Source organism: Chiloscyllium punctatum, chromosome 41 (genome assembly GCF_047496795.1).
Source record: "Chiloscyllium punctatum isolate Juve2018m chromosome 41, sChiPun1.3, whole genome shotgun sequence".
Taxonomy (NCBI): Eukaryota; Metazoa; Chordata; class Chondrichthyes; order Orectolobiformes; family Hemiscylliidae; genus Chiloscyllium; species Chiloscyllium punctatum.
The window spans coordinates 50,947,748-50,962,037 of NC_092779.1; positions in this window are offsets into that span (position 1 = coordinate 50,947,748).

Genomic DNA, 14,290 nt, shown 5'->3' on the forward strand with positions numbered 1-14,290 from the left:
ATGTATGATTTATGTGGGAAAGTGTTTGCAATTGTTTTGTAAAAGCAAAAATCCAGTTCAGATTCAAGAAAACAGGTACTAATGTCGTTCTTTCGTGAAAACAAAGTGGCATAAGGCAGGGGTTGCCTGAATTACAATTTATATTCTGTAAAATGTCAACTGTTATATAATGCATTTTCCAAATTTTTATTGAAATATTGCATATATGTATAAATTGTTAGCTCCATAATTTAGGAACATAGGGATCGATACTTTCAAATTCCTCACGATGCAATAGATACTCTGCACCTTGTTCCTTCTACCAAAGTGGATATCCTCATACTTATCCACATTATATTCCATGTATGATGCCTACTCTCTGAGTCCAAGTCCCTCTAAAATCTCTTTGCATTCTCCTCACAACTCAAGGTTTGATACAAAGCTTGGAAATATTACATTTGCCTACCACGTCAGAATCATTGATATACATTGTGAAAAGCTGGGACTCAAGTTCAGATCCTTGAAGTACCCGACTGATCAGACTGCCAACCTGAGAATGACTCACTTATTTCAACTCTCTGCTTTCTGTCTTTTAACGAATCCTCAGGCCATGTTTGGTTTAGCTCAATTCAATGCACATTAATTACTAAATTCTTGTTTGGGACTTTATTAAACAGCATCCACAGATCCAAATACACTACATCCACTGCTTTCCCTTATTACCTGTGTGAGTAATAACCTCAAAAAAGCTTTATCAGATATGCCAAGCATTACTTCATTCAAAAATCCAAGTTGATTCTGCTAAGTCAGCTAATTATCTTCTAAATATCAAGTAATTAGATGCTTTATAACAGATTCTTGTATTTTCCCTAGAGCTGGCCATCATATGGAAATTCTAATTTTCTCCCTCCCGCTTTTAAACAGTGGACTTATATTTGCAAATTTCTAGTCTGACAGCAACATTGCAGAGTTGGATCTTGAAATGCATCCATGGTCTCATAGCCATCTCTTTCCACACTGGGGAAAAGGTCATCAGGTTCTGGGGATTTAACAATTTTCAGTCTCATTAACTTCTCTAATACTATGTTTTTACTGACACTAATTTCTTTCAGTTCCACACACACGGAAACTCTGAGATCTTCATTATTTCAATCAGACTTGTGAAATGTCTGTGAAATGAGGCACAAAAGATATATTTATCTTCTCTGCCATTCTTCCATTACCTCAAGTAAACTTTTTTTGCCTATGCCTGTAAAGGACCCAGTTTTGACTTTAGATTAGATTAGATTACTTACAGTGTGGAAACAGGCCCTTCGGCCCAACAAGTCCACACCGCACCCGTCGAAGCGCAACCCACCCATACCCCTACATCTACACCTTACCTAACACTACGGGCAATTTAGCATGGCCAATTCACCTGACCTGCACATCTTTGGAGTGTGGGAGGAAACCGGAGCACCCGGAGGAAACCCACGCAGACACAGGGAGAACGTGCAAACTCCACACAGAGAGTCGCCTGAGGCGGGAATTGAACCCGGATCTCTGGCGCTGTGAGGCAGCAGTGCTAACCACTGTGCCACCGTGCCGCCCTTTTTCCCTTTTTACAAACCTACACAAAAGCTTTTACAATCCATTTTATGTTTCCTCCTTATCTTCATATTTTTATTTTGACTTATCTTCATGTTCTATTCTGTCTTGTTTTATCAACTTCTAGGTCTTCCATTTGCTGAATTCTAAAATTCTCTCAATTGTCAAGCTTACAAATCTCTTTGGCAATTATGTGAACCTGCACCTTTAATCTAGCACATCTTTGACTTGTCTTATTACCCATTGCTCTTTTGCATTTCCTGTTGGATATCTTTGCCTGATAGGATTGCATTTTCTTTCTTAAATAATGTATTAATTGTTCAATACAAACCATCTCCTATCTACTATCAAATCTTTTATTATTTACAATGGATCTTAATCACATAATATCAAAGTCTAAAAGTATGAAAAAAAATTATGCTTGTGAATACTTCTTTGCTTTTAAGCATAACATACCATCTCATGGAAAAATTATGCCAGTTGAAATTTCCAGATTGAACTCACCATGAGGCAGGTTGCACACACAGGACCTGGCTTTACAGGGTGCATAGGATGATCAGTCTGGCTACGTGCCTCTATTCTGTGGCATTCGCTGTGCTATGATAGACCTGGAAAAAAAGCACACAGTGTCCCAACAGTTCACTTCACAACTTTCACAAGCAGGAGGCACTGCCAGAGCTAAAATATGAAGTAATAATTGAAAAAAGAAAAAGATGTAGAAAATAATATTTACTTAGAGTGCTAGGTTCCTTTCTTTTCAAGGTTATGGATTTGTTATTCCCGTCTGGACAGGAGCTACGTTTTTACTTTTGGTTTCAACTTATGGCTCTTGGACAGTCCAGAATCTCTTAAAATGTTAATGAATAGAAGCATAAACAAAGTCACGAATGTAATAATACAGTCTATATGCCAAAGGTTTGGATGCTGTGAGCACCTAAACAAGCTCAAAGTGAGTGCGCATTGAGAGAGTGATCAGTGTTGAGATGCAGCCTGGTCCAATTTCAAAACTAAAGTGTTCATGCAGCAACTTTGCATTGCTAGTTGTCAGTGCACGCTGAGGTGCAATATTGAAGTGCAGAAGCATCTCAGTCCTGGATTAGAGAGGGGCCATGAAGGCTGGCAGGTGATTGAGCTTTTTTGAGGACGTGACCAAGAGGATAGATGAGGGCAGTGGGGTAGGCTTTGTCTATATGGAGTTTAGCAAGGCCTTTGGCAAGGTTCTGTATAACAGCTTAATAAAGTTAGATCGCATGGGATTCAGGGAGAGCTTACCAATTGGATACAAAATTGTCTTGACGGTAGAAGGCAGAGGTGTGTGGTGGAGGGTTGTTTTTCAGAGTGAAGGCCTGTGACCAGTGGTGTTCTACATGGATCGGTGCTGGGTCCACTGCTGTTTGTCATTTTATATAACCGGCTTGGATGATAATGTAAGAAGCATGGTTAGTAAGTTTGCAGGTGACATCAACATTGGTGGTAAAGTGGACGGTCAAAAAGGTTATCGAAGAGTTGAAAGGAAGCATGATGAATTGGGTCAATGGGCTGAGGTTTGGCAGATGGAGCTCGATTTGGATAAATGTGAGGTATTGTAGCTTGGTAAGACTAACAAGAGCAGGGCTTACAGAGTTAATGATAGGTCCTTAACAAGTGTTGTGGAACAGATGGACCAGAGGTTCAGGTGCATAGTTCCTTGAAAGCTGCCTCACAGCTAGATGGCTGAACATTAAGAAAATGTTTAGCATGCTTACCTTCGTTGCTCAGGCCATTGAGTATAGGGGTTGGGACGTCATGTTGTAGTTGTACAGGACATTGTTCATCCACTTTTGGAGTACTGTGTACAGTTCCGGTCACCCTGCTTTAGGAAGGATATTATTAAATTGGAGAGGGTACAGAAAAAGTTTACCAGGAGTTTACAGGCAGGGTTCGAGTAATACAGAGAGGCTGATAGGCTGTGAGGTTTTTCACTGGAGCATAGGAGGTTGAGGGGTGACCATACAGAGGTTTATAAAATCAAAAGGGGCATAGATAAGGTGAACAGCAAATGTCTTTTCCCTGGGTAGGGAAGTTCAGAACTAGAGGGCATAATTTTAAGCTGAGAAGAGAAAAATTTAAAAGAGTCCTGAGGACAATGTTTTCACCCAGAGGGTGGTTCTTATGTGGAATGAACTGCCACAGGAAGCGTTAGATGCAGGTGCAATTACAATATTTAAAAGACATTTGGACAGGTACGTGACTAGGAAAGATTTAGAAGGATATGGGCCAGGCACCGGCAAATGGGACTAGCTTAATTTGGGAAGCCTGGTCAGCATGGACAATTTGGACTGAAGGATCTCTTCAATGCTGTATGACACTGACTGTATCTATGGTTAAGAGGTGTGTGTAGCTGATGCTATGCAACATTGTTGCTGATGCCCAAGATGGCAGCTTGAAGGTGCAAGCCACAAATTGGGGTTGCCAGGTACCTTCTCAGACTTTCATGTCGAGGATTATCAACACGGACGGCACGGTGGTTAGCATGGCTGCCTCACAGCGCCAGAGACCTGGGTTCAATTCCTGCCTCGGCAACTGTCTGTGTGGAGTTTGCACATTCTCCTCGTGTCTGCGTGGGTTTCCTCCGGGTGCTCCAGTTTCCTCCCACAGTCCAAAGATGTGCAGGTCAGGTGAATTGGCCATGCTAAATTGCCCGTAGTGTTAGGTGTAGGGGAATTGTTCTGGAATGGTTGGTCTTTGGAGGGTCGGTGTGAGCTTGTTGGGTGAAAGAGCCTGTTTCCACACTGTAGGGAATCTAAAAAAAAGAGTAGGATAGGAAAATGCATATTATCCTTATTGGGCATCTGTGTTGCCTAACAAGAATCTTATCTCAACTTCCGGAATGCAACGAGTTGTCCTGATGTCGAGAAATGTTTGAGGTATAGGGAGAGTCTGAATAGGCTTAGGCTGTTTTCTGTGGTGCGTCGGAGGCTGAGGGGTAACCTTATAGAGATTTATAAAGTTATGAGGGGCATGGATAGGGTAAATAGACAAGGTCTTTCACCTGGATTGGGGTAGTCCAGAACTAGAGTCATAGAGATGTACAGCATAGAAACAAACCCTTTGGTCCAACTCGTCCATGCCAACCAGATCTCCAAACCTAATCTAATCCCATTTGCCAACACGTGGCCCATATCCCTCTAAACCCTTCCCATTCATATACCCATCCAGATGCCTTTTAAACATTGTAATTTTACCATCCTCCACCACTTCCTCTGGCAGCTCATTCCATACATGCAGCACCCTCTGTGTGAAAACATTGCCCCTTAGATCCCTTTTATATCTTATCCCCTCAGCCTAAACCTATGCCCTTTAGTTCTAAACTCCCCTATCCCAGGGAAAAGACTTTGTCTATTTATCCTATCCATGCCCCTCATGATTTTATGAACCTCTATAAGGTCACCCCCTCAGCCTCCGACGCTCCAGGGAAAACAGCCCCAGCCTGTTAAGCGTCTCCCTACAGCTCAAATCCTCCAACCCTGGCAACATCCTTGTAAATCTTTTCCGAACCCTTTCAAGTTTCACAACATCCTCCCAATAGGAAGGAAACCAGAATTACATGCAATAGTCCAAAAGTGGCCAAACCAATGTTCTGTACAGCTGCAACATGACCTCCCAACTCCTATACTCAATGTTCTGAACAATAAAGGAAAGAATACCAAATGCCTTCTTCACTATCCTATCTACCTGCGACTCCACTATCAAGGAACTATGAATCTTCACTCCAAGGTCTCTTTGAACAGCAACAGTTCCCAGGACCTTACCATTAAGTGTATAAGTCCTGCTAAGATTTTTCCCAAAATGCAGCATTTATCTAAATTAAATTCCATCTGCCACTCCTCAGGCAATTGGCTTATCTGATCAAGATCCCATTGTACTCTGAGGAAATCTTCTTCACTGTCCACTACACCACCAATTTTGGTGTCATCTGCAAACTTGCTAACTATACCTCCTATGTTCACATCCAAATCATTTATATAAATGATGAAAAGTAGAGGACCCAGCACCGATCCTTGTGGCACTCCACTGGTTACAGGCCTCAAGTCTGAAAAACAGCCTTCACACCACCTGTCTGCTCCCTTTGACCCAGTTCTGTATCCAAATGGCTAGTTTTCCCTGTATTCTATGAGATCTAACCTTGCGAACCAATCTCCCATGAAGAACCTTGTCAAACGCCTTACTGAAATCCATATAGATCACATCTACCACTCTGCCCTCATCAATCCTCTTTGTTACTTCTTCAAAAATCTCAATCAAGTTTGTGAGACATGACTTCCCATGCACAAAGCCATGTTGACTATCCCTATCCCTTGCCTTTCCAAATACCTGTAAATCCTGTCCTTCTGGATTCCCTCCAACAACTTGCCCACCACCAATCTCAGGTTCACCGGCCTACAGTTCACTGGCTATTCCTTACTACCCTTCGTAAACAGTGGCACCACGTTAGCCAACCTCCATTCTTCTGTCACCTTAGCTGTGACTGTCGATGATACAAATATCTCAGTAAGGGATCCAGCAATCACTTTCCTACCTTCCCACAGAGTTCAAGGGGACACCTATTGAGGTCCTGGGGATTTATCCACTTTTATGCATCTCAAGACATCCAGCACTTCCTCCTCTGTAATATGGACAATTTTCATGATGTCACCATCTATTTCCCCACATTATATATATTCCATGTCCTTCTCCACAGTAAACATTGATGCAAAATACTTGTTTAGTATATCCCCCATCTCCTGTGGCTCCACACATAGGCTGCCTTGCTGATCTCACTCTAGTTACCCTTTTGTCTTTAATGTATTTATAAAATCCCTTTGGATTCTCCTTATCCCTATTTGGCAAAACAATCTCATGTCCCCTTTTTGCCCTACTGCCTTTATACTTTTCTAAGCATTCATTTGATCTCTCCTGTCTATACCTGACATATGCTTCCTTCCTTTTCTTAACCAAAACCTCAATTTCTCTTGTCTTCCAACATTCCCTGCACCTACCAGTCTTTCCTTTCACCCTAACAGGAATATACTGTCTCTGGACTCTCGTTATCTCATTTCTGAAGGCTTCCCATTTTCCAGCCATCCTTTTACCTGCGAACATCTGTCCCGAATCAGCTTTGGAAAGTTCTTGCCTAATACCATCAAAATTGGCCTTCCTTCAAGTTAGAACTCCAACTTTTAGATCCAGTCTGTCCTTTTCCATCACTATTTTAAAACTAGTAGAATTATGGTTAGGTGGTAGTGTGGAGATCATGAAAAAAATATATAACCAGGAGATTTAGAGAATTAAAAAAGAAGAAAAAAAGAAGATTTAGAATCTCCCCAGTTTAGGGGACTGACTCTGTGCTGGCTGGGCCACAGTCAATGTGCTGCTGCTGCTGTTGGTTGCTGCTTTTTTCTTGGGAGAACCAGATTCCTAAACTGGCCAAAAAAATTTGAAGTATGGTCACGTTCCCATCGTGCTCTATTACTGACGGTGTGTTAACTTTTATTGGTAGGGGGATTGAGTTTCGGAGCCATGAGGTCATGCTGCAGCTGTACAAAACTCTGGTGCGGCCACATTTGGAGTATTGCGGGCAGTTCTGGTCACCACATTATAGGAAGGATGTGGAAGCTTTGGAAAGGGTGCCGAAGAGATTTACTAGGATGTTGCCTGGTATGGAGGGGCATGGTTCAGTTCCTGGTGGAAGCCGGAGAGGTCATGAGATCACCAGGGAGCAGCGAAGCCTGTCGGGATACGTGATTATACAGTATAAATTATTACTTTTAGCTCGGGTGTTGTTCAGTTCTTGTCGGCAGTCAGAGGGGTCACAAGGTCACGAGGGAGCAGCAGAGCCTGAGGGGATACGTGAGTTTGTGGTACAAATTACTTACTTTTAGCTCAGACTCAGTTCCAGGAGGCAGTCGGAGAGGTCACAAGGTTACTTATTTGGGCGGTTGCTTTACTCGAAACACGACTCGGGTTGTGTCTTTCACCCATCCCTCCTCCTCTAACCAAAAAAAAAGTTCTGTGCATTGGTTGGTAAGGTGCCAAGTGTTTTCTTTCATATTTCATTTTGTCAGCGGTCGTTTTAGGAATTTAGAATAGTGGGAATTGAGTTTAGGGCTGTTGAATGTTCCTCCTGCAGTAGGTGGGAGATCAGGGTCACCTCTAGCGTCCCTGCTGACTTAATTTGTGGAAAGTGCACCCAACTCCAGCTCCCTGAGAACTGCGTTAGGGAACTGGAACTGGAGCTGGATGAACTTCGGATCATTTGGGAAGCATTACAGGGAGGTAGTTACTCCACGTGAAGAAGCTAGATGGGTTACCATCAGGGGTAAGTAAGGGAACTGGCAGGTAGTGCAGAGATCTCCTGTGGCTATTCCCCTCAACAAGTATATCATTTTGGATACTGTTAAGTGGGGGGGACTTACCAGGGGTAAATAATGGGCCACAGGTCTCTGGCACCGACTCTGTCCCTGTTGCTCAAAGGGGAAGGGGGAAGAGGAGCAGAGCTTTAGTCATTGGGGATTCCATAGTTAGGCAGACAGATAGGAGGTTTATGGGAACGAGAGAGACTTACGATTGGTGCGTTGCCTCCCAAGTGTCAGGGTTCATGATGTCTCTGATTGTGTTTTTGGAATCCTTGAGGGGGAGGGAGAGCAGCCCCACACAGGCACGATTGACATAGGTAGGAAGAAAGGTGAGGATCTAAGGCAGAAATTCAGGGAGCCAGAATGGAAGCTTAGAGCTAGAACAAACAGAGTTGTTATCTCTGGTGTGTTGCCCATGCCATGTACTAGTGAAGCGAGGAACAGGGAGAGAGCAAAGATGAACATTTGACTGCAGGGATGGTGCTGGAGGGAGGGTTTTCGATTCTCAGATAATTGGAGCTCTTTCTGGAGAAGGTGGGACCTCTACAAACAGGATAGACTTCACCTGAACCAGAGAGGTATCAATATCCTGGCAGGGAGATTTGCTAATGCTCTTTGGGGGGTTAAACTAATGCAGCAGGGGGATGGGAACCTGAATTGTAGTTCCAGGCTATAGGAGTTTGAGGGTAGTGAGGTCAGAGATAGGTTTACAAGGTCGCGAGAGTGCACTGGCAATCAGGGTGTTGGTTTGAAATGTGTGTACTTGAATGCCAGGAGCATCTGGAATAAGGTGTGTGAACTTGCAGCATGAGTTATTACCTGGGATTTCAAAGTTGTGGCCATTTCAGAGATATGGCTAGAGGAGGGACAGGAATGGTTGTTGCAGATGCCAGGATTGAGCTGTTTCAGTAAGAACAGAGAAGATGGTAAAAGAGGGGAAGGTGTGACCTCGTTAATCAAGGTTCGTATTACAGCAGCTGAGATAATGTTTGAGGATTCATCCACTGAGGTAGTTTGGGCTGAGGTTAGAAACAGGGAAGGAGAGGTCACCCTGTTGGAAGTTTTCTATAGGCCTCCGAATTATTCCAGGGATGTAGGGGAAAGGATAGCAAAGATAATTCTCAATAGGAGCAAGAGTAACAGGGTAGTTGTTATGGGGAACTTTAACTTCCCCAATAATGACTGGGAATACTATAGTTCAAGTAGTTTAGATGGGTCAGTTTTGTTCAATGAGTGCAGGAGGGTTTTCTGACAGTGTATGTAGACAGGCCAACAAGGGACGATGCCATATTTGATTTGGTACTGGGGAATGAACCTGGTCAGGTGTTAGATTTGGAGGTAGGTGAGTACTTTGGTAATAGTGATCACAATTCGGTTATGTTTACAATAGCAATGGGCAAGGATAGGTATATACCGCAGGGAATGAGGTATAACTAGGGGAAAGGCAATTATGATGCGATTAGGCAAGATTTAGGATGCATTGGATGGGGAAGGAAACTGCAGGGGATGTACATACTTGAAATATGGGGCTTATTCAAGGAATAGCTACTGTGGGTCTTTGATAAGTATATACACCTATCAGGCAGGGAGGTAGTTGTCATGAGAGGGAGCTACAGTTACTAAAGAAGTTGAAGCTCTTATCAAGAGAAAGAAGAAGGCTTATATAAGAATGAGGTGTGAAGGCTCAGTTAGGGGGCTTGAGATTTACAAGTTAGCCAGAAAAGATCTAAAAAGAGGGCTAAGAATAGCCAGGAGGGGACACGAGAAATTGTTGGCGGATAGGATCAAGTGAGGCCCTAAGGCTTTCTATAGGTATATCAGGAATAAGATGAGGACCAATTAAAGACAGTAGTGGAAAGCTGTGTGTGGAATCTGAGGACATAAGGAAAGCACTTAATGAGTACTTTTCATCAGTATTCACATTGGACAAGGGCACTGTTTGTGAGAATATGGAGATACAAGCTACAAGATTAGATAGGATTGCAGTTGACAAAGAGGAGCTTTTGGCAATTTTGGAAGATCTGAAAATAGATAAGACACCAGGGCCGGATGGAATTTATCCTCAGATTCTCTGTGAAGCTAGGAAGGAGATTGCAGAACCTTTGGCTTTGATCTTTATATCATCATTGTCAACAGGAATAGTGCCAGAAGACTGGAGGATAGCAAATGTTGTTCCCTCATTTAAGAAGGGGAGTAGAGACAGCCCTTGTAATTATAGGCCAGTGAGCCTGACTTCGGTTGTGAGAATGTGTTGGAAAAGGTTATAAGAGATAGGATTTATAATCATCTGGAAAGGAATAATTTGATTAGGGATAGTGAACACAGTTTTGAGAAGGGTAGGTCGTGCCTAATGAACTTTATTGAGTTATTTGAGAAGGTGACAAAACAGATGAATGAAAGTAAAGCAGTTGATGTGGTGTATATGGACTTCAGTAAGGCGTTTGATAAGGTTCCACACGGTAGGCTGTTGCACGGAGTTTTGGGATTGAAGATGATTTAGTGGCTTGGATCAGAAATTGGGTCGTTGAAAGAAGCCAGAGGGTGGTCGTTGATGGGAAATTTTCATCTAGAGCTCAGTTACCAGTGGCGTGCTGCAAGGATCTGTTTCAGGGCCACTGCTGTTTGTCATTTTTATAAATGATCTGGAGGTGGGCGTAGAAGGATGGATAAGTAAATTTGCAGATGACATTAAGGTAGGCAGAGTTGTGGACAGTGCCGAAGGATGTTGTGTGTTACAGAGGGACATAGATAAGCTGCAGATCTGGACTGAGAAGTGGTAAATGGAGTTTAATACGGAAAAGTGTGAGGTAACTCACTTTGGAAGAAGTAACAGGAATGCAGAGTACTGGGCTAATGGTAAAAGTCTTGGCAGTGGAGATGAACAGAGAGATCTCAGTGTCCAGGTGCATAAATCCCTGGAAGTTGCCATCCAGGGTGATAAGATTGTTAAGAAGGCATATGATGTGTTAGCATTTATTGGTAGGGGGATTGAGTTTCGGAGGCACGAGGTTATACTTCAGCTGTACAAGACACTGGTAAGGCCGCACCTGGAGTATTGCATATAGTTCTGGTCACCTCACTATAGGAAGGATGTGGAAGCTTTGGAAAGGGTTCAGAACAGATTTACTAGGATGTTGCCTGGTACAGAAGGAAGGTCATACGAGGAAAGACTGAGGGAACTGAGGCTGTTTTCGTTGGAGAGAAGGTTGAGAAGTGGCTGAATCGAGACGTATAAGATAATCAGAGGGCTAGATTGGGTGGACAGTGAGAGCCTTTTTTCCTTGGATGGTGAAGACTAACAAGAGGGGACATAGCTTTAAATTGAGGGGTGGTAGATTTAGGACAGATATCAGGGTAGTTTCTTTACTCAGAGAATAGTAGGGGCGTGAAACGGCCTGCCTGCAACAGTAGTAGACTCGCCGACGTTAAGGGCATTTAAATGGGCACTGGACATACATATGGATAATAATGGAATGGTGTAGGTTAGATGAGCATCAGATTAATTTCACAAGTTGGCGCAACATCGAGGGTTGAAGGGCCTGTACTGTGCTGTAACGTTCTATGTTCTATGTTCTATGAAGTGGCTGAGGGACTTGAGGCTGTTTTTGTTAGAGAGAAGAAGGTTGAGAGGTGACTTAATTGAGACATGTAAGGTAATCAGAGGGTTAGACAGGGTGCACAGTGAGAGCCTTTTTCCTTGGATGGTGATGACTAACACAAGGGGACAGAGCTTTAAATTGAGGAGTGATAGATATATGACAGATGTCAGAGGTAGTTTCTTTTCTCAGAGAGTAGTAGGTGCATGGAACTCACTGTCTGCAACAGTAGTAGACATACCAACTTTAAGGACATTTAAATGATGTTGTAGGCATATGGACGAGAATGGAATAGTATAGGTTAGATAAGCTTCAGATTCGTTCCACAGGTCGGCGCAACATCGATGGCCAAAGGGCCTGTAATGAACTCTAATATCCTTTTTCTATGACACCTCAGTCACCTGCCCTGCCTTATTTCCCAAGAGTAGATCAAATTTTGCACCTTCTCTCGTAGGTATATCCACATATTGAATCAGAAAACTTTCTTGTACACTCTTAACAAATTCCTCTCCATCTAAACTTTTAATACTATGGCAGTCCCAGTCTATGTTTGGAAAGTTAAAATCCCCCACCATAACCACCCTATTATTCTTACAGATAACTGAAATCTCCTTACAAATTTCTTTCTCAATTTCCCGCTGACTATTAGAGAATCTATAATACAATCCCAATGAGGTTATCATTTCTTTCTTATTTCTCATTTCCCCCAAATAACTTCCCTGGATATATACCCAGGAGTATCCTCCCTAAGTACAGTTGTAATGATATCCCTTATCAAAAATACCACTCCCCCCTCTTTTCTTCCCCCCCACCCCACTTTCTATCCTTCCTGTAGCATTTGTATACTGGAACACTAAGCTGACAGTCCTGTCCATCCCTGAGCCACACTTCTATAATTGCTATGATATCCCAGTCCCAAGATCCTACCCATGCCCTGAGTTCATCTGCCTTCCCTGTTAGGCCTCTTGGATTGAAATAAATGCAGTTCAATTTATTTGTCCTACCTTGTCCCTGCCTGGCCTGACAGTTTGACTCGCTCCTTTTACCGAATGTACCAGTCTCAGATTGATCTCTTTCCTCACTATTTCCCTGGTTCCCATGCCCCTACCTTACTAGTTTAAATCATCCTGAGCAGCTTTAGCAAATCTTCCTGTCAGTATATTAGTCCCCTTCCAATTCACATGCAATCCATCCTTCTTGTACAGGTCACTTCTATTCCAGAAGAGATCCCAATGATCCAAAAATGTGAACCTTTCTGCCATACACCAGCTCCTTTACCAGGCATTTATCTGCTCTATCCTCCCATTCCCACCCCCCACGAGCTCATAGCACCGGGAGTAATCCAGATATTAGTATCCTTGAGGACTTCCTTTTCAAATTCCTGCCTAACTTTCTACATTCTCTCTTCAGAATCTCAACTTTTTCCCTTCCTATGCCATTAGTTATAATGTATACAATGACCTCTTGCTGATCCCTCTCCCCTTTGAGAACATTCTGCACCCTCTCTGAGACATCCTTAATCCTGGCACCAGGGAGGCAACACACCATTCTGATTTTTCGCTGCTGGCCACAAAAACGTCTTTTGTGCCTCTCCCCATCACAATCGATCACTTAGAACCTGATGTACCCCTCATTACATTAGAGCCAGTCTCGACACCAGAAACTTGGCTGTTCATGCTGCATTCTCTGAGACTCCATCACCTCTTACATTTTCCAAACAGGATACCTGTTTGAAATGGGGATAGCCACAGAAGATTCCTGCACTACCTGCCTCCCACTCCATTCCTGAAGTTAACCCATCTACCTGACAGTATTTTCGGCTTTTCTCCTTTCCTATAATTGCCATCCATCACACCCCCTAGCTCCTGTAAATTCCTCATTGCCTCTAACTGCTGCTTCAGCTGATCCATGTGATCCGATAGGATTTGCAACCAAAGACATTTCCTGAAGACATAATCATCAGTAACATGGAAACTCTCCCTAAACTGCCACATCCATCAGGAAGTGTGTATCACTGTACTAAAAGCCATCTTTGCTCCTTCACAATCTACAGACCCAGAAAATGGCATTGTCTTTTTGCTCTAATAAACAGTGCTCCAGGCTAACTTACTACTTATGGTTTATATTTTAAAAATTTAATCCAAGAGACAGATCTCAACTAGAGGGCATAGGATTAGGATGAGAGGGGAAAGATTTACAAGGGAACCAAGGGGCACCTTTTCATGCAAAGAGTGGTGTGTGCATGGGAATGAGCTACCAGAGGAACTGGTGGAGGCTGGTAGAAATACAACATTTAAAAAGCAGCTAGATGAGTATATGAATAGGAAGGATTTAGAGGGAAATGGGCCAGGTGTTTATAAATGGGAGTAGATTAATTTAGGATATCTGGTCAGCATTGACAGGTTGGACCGAAGGGTCTGTTTCCATGCAGTATTTCTCTGTGATTGTACACGCATTGCTCATCTTCTCAATTTATCCCAACTTTCTCGCCAGATCTCATATCATTCAGGGCCCTACAAGATTCCATCCAAATAAATTGTTAAGGGTACAAATGAATAGATTAGGAATGTGACTTTTCTCTTACTACAACACAGTATGAACTTTTATTTAACAGTAATTACACTTTTAAGGAACAAATGTTTGAGCAGAATAGTACATTTGGTGTAATTCTCCTGATCTGATCAAATAGCTTACCCTCTGGATTATCATGAACAAAAGCACAGAAGAATTCTATAAATATATTTGGACAATTAT